A 3,296-nucleotide genomic window follows, 5' to 3' on the forward strand; every position below is an offset into this window, starting at 1 on the left:
TTACAGCTCTGCCCCTACACACACACACACACACACACACACACACACAGAGAGAGATCCAGACGCAGCCTTTAGGCTCAGTGTAATCACAGCTCTTTCTGCTCTCCTGCACTGTGGTTATTAATCAAACCAGACGACAGCTCAAATGAGCCAATCAGAACCTGCAATTAAAAGCCAGGAAGCCTTCTGATTGGCCATCTATGCCTTCAGCCCCAGGGTCAAAGGTTAATCTCCTCAAAGAGCAGGAGGGGGGAGGGGGTTGGCTAATTAAGTTTTAAGGAGTAATCACCGGTGCCTGTCCACAAAAAAATGATGTTTGTTTATGTTTTCTGTGTGTGTGTGTGTGTGTGTGTGTGTGTGTTGGAGACACAGGGTAACTCAAAAGGAGCAGAAAGCCAGGCAGTAATGTTTTTCATGTGACCACAATAAACATCCTGCAGACGTTACACACTGACTGCAGGGAGCTGAGCTGGAAGAGCACTGAGTGGTGGTTGTGTGTGTTTCGCCGTACCTGACTGGTGGCTCCATGGTAGAACAGTGTGTGTGTCGGTGCACGGCTCCATGGGAAATGTAGTCTTGAAGCAGAGGAAGCCAGTCAGATCAGACCAACATAACAACCACCAACCTGTCAGAGAGACAAACGAGGACGATCAAACAAACAGGTTTTAAATTTTCACTGGAACATTTCCACGATTATGTTGTTAATCTGAATGTTTCTATTCCACATGGAACAAAACAAGGCCAAACAAACAATCAGGGCTGATTATTAGTAATCAAGGAAACCCATAACCAATACTTGGAACCGATAGATTTGGAGCAAAAATGAAAATCTTAGCTCCAGCTGCAATGTTGAAGTGATGAATGAACTAATGCATCAATAATTATAATACAATAACAGAATATGCATTATTCTAAGTATATTTAAAGCTAATACTTTTGTTTGAGTGTAAAAATACTCTGTTACAAGTCCTGTATTCAAATCCTTACTTCAATGAAACATCGGAGTAAACTTGAATCATATGCTCAATGCTTTAAAATAACTTTTCCATGTTATCTTTAATTGAGTTTGCCTCAGATCTAAAGTTAAGAAGAAAAGAACAAAACAAAATAATGATACCAATTATTGGAAAAAAGCTCAACATTGGATCTGATGTCGGTCTAACCCTACTAGGAAGATCAATCTTGCCATTTTCTTAGTAACCTACTTCTTTATCATCATCATCATCATGATGTAAAACTTTGAAGAACTTGATATTACTGAAGCAAATCAAATCTAAGAGGTCAGGGACAGTAAGCAATCTGCTGTAACAAAGATGGGTTATATATTTTATGTATACATGTTTTCTGTGAACCATCATAAAAAACAACCAAATAGCTTCTCCAGTGATTTGGTTACTGAACAATATTCTGTAATGATCCCTATCAACCTCCAAAAAGATCATTAGGATCATCGCAACACTCTTAAATAAAAGAGGAACCTCCATTAAAAGACTCCTAGAGCACCCCAACGGCCAACAGAAGTTTCTCAGAAGATCCCTTATAACACTGTCAAGGAACACAAGAACCTCTTTATATTCCCTTCAATCTCCTCATGGATCATTGGAACCTTGAAGATTCCTTAAAACCCAATCCACATCCAACAGAACATTCTCAGAACCCCTGAATGCCAAATGTGCCATGGGAACCTATTCAAAGTCCTAGATCCCTTAAATGATCCCTGGAACCTCTGTAACAAACACAACACACACGTTATGGGCATCCAGCAAGTAATGGAGACTTCTTTAAGACCACAACAACAATATTTACATATCTGAATGAGGACATTTGTCCCAGTCAGTTTGACAGGTGATACAGCTGTGCAGCAGTCATAAGTAACCGGCGTTGCTGAGGACTCAAGCTATGGAAATACACACTACGGCAGTTTTGGCTCAACCGAGTGAGGGAAGCGAGGATACACATACATAGCATACTGAAAAGCAGCCAATGAACGCTTCAAGACTCTTTGCGTCCTCTGAAGTCCACTAGAGCCCCTCAGGGTCCAATGGAATTGCCTTTAAGACTCCAGGGCACGAATCCGGTCCATCATTAGATCACTGCTGCTGTTTGTAAGGAGATAAGTGGAGCAGCGTGGCTGACAGTGGGAGCCTCCTCCCTCCTCGTCTCCTCCAACACAGAAGCCTTTTTATTTGACAGCACAGAGCTCCTCAAAAGAGGCTTTATTTAGTCAAGGAGGCCGACGTCAGGAGAGTGAGTTAATATTCACACCCAGCTGAGATACTGCAGACAGAACAGGAAGCTGTTCGCACAACAGCTAGACTAACAAAATAAAAGAGTCAAGTTAAACTAGTGGCTGAAATGTTCACTGCAATCCAACAGATTTAAATGTTGCACTGAACAAACATGATGATTTCTGATGAGTTCATCCTCTGAACACAACACCCAGAGGGAATTTTAAAGAAGGTCTGATCAAAGGTTTTTGAGAGCTCTCACTTTGGACCAGAGTTTTGGACATACAGATGGAGACACCAACTGACTGACGTTGACTGTGGGTAAAAAAGAGCAAACTGATCCCTTGAGATCAAAGGTCGGGGTCAGGAGTGAGCAGCAGATCTTCAGCATGGTGTGCAGGGTCTGCTCCCGTCTCCTCTGGCTTCACACTACAACACCCTGCTGCCGCCAAAACCAACACACTCAGCTGGAAAATGAGCTCAAGACAGTGTGGAAAAGTGTTGATGAGTTGACCAGCAACTTCAGAGTGTGTGTGGGATAGAGTGAGTGCTGGGCTCCACCCCATGGGAGGAAAAACGACAGCGGTAGGGATTCAGCCACTGAGTTATTATAGAACAGACGAGGAGAAAATAGATGTCCGAAGACGGGGGCTGAGAGCGGTCACGAGGTTGGCGAAAAAACAGCTGCTGACACACACGCACGCACACACACACGCACACACACACAGTTTATGGATAGAGGCGTTGCCAAGAAAAAGAGACAGACGAGGGAAAAACAGTTCCTGCTCTCCCACACAAGGATGAACTGAAGTGAAACAGAGCTCTGCTTTCTATGCAACTATCTTTATGTGAACTATGATTAATTCTAACAGCTGAGTGGAAACAGTATAAAAGCAGTAAAAACCTTGCAACCAACATTGCAAAAAATTATACAGGTTTTACCCCCAACTGGAGGGAAAAGTTTGGCTGAAATATAAATGATGCAAGAGGAAATAGGAACACTAAGATCACATAGATAGTGCTTAAGTCTAAGACTCAATACTGAAAAGACTGACTGGATTACAGATT

General features: G+C 42.5%; 1 protein-coding gene across 1 annotated transcript in view; it reads right to left on the minus strand.

Moving 5' to 3' along the window:
• LOC118329308 (bone morphogenetic protein receptor type-1A-like) overlaps positions 1-3,296 on the minus strand; it is a gene marked incomplete in the record, with an annotated part of 45,538 nt that overhangs the window by 27,796 nt on the left and 14,446 nt on the right. The window contains 1 exon segment of the mRNA XM_035663419.1: positions 512-625.

This window comes from Morone saxatilis, unplaced genomic scaffold (assembly GCF_004916995.1).
Source record: "Morone saxatilis isolate NCDOM2014 unplaced genomic scaffold, NCSU_SB_2.0 Contig19, whole genome shotgun sequence".
Lineage (NCBI taxonomy): Eukaryota > Metazoa > Chordata > Actinopteri > Moronidae > Morone > Morone saxatilis.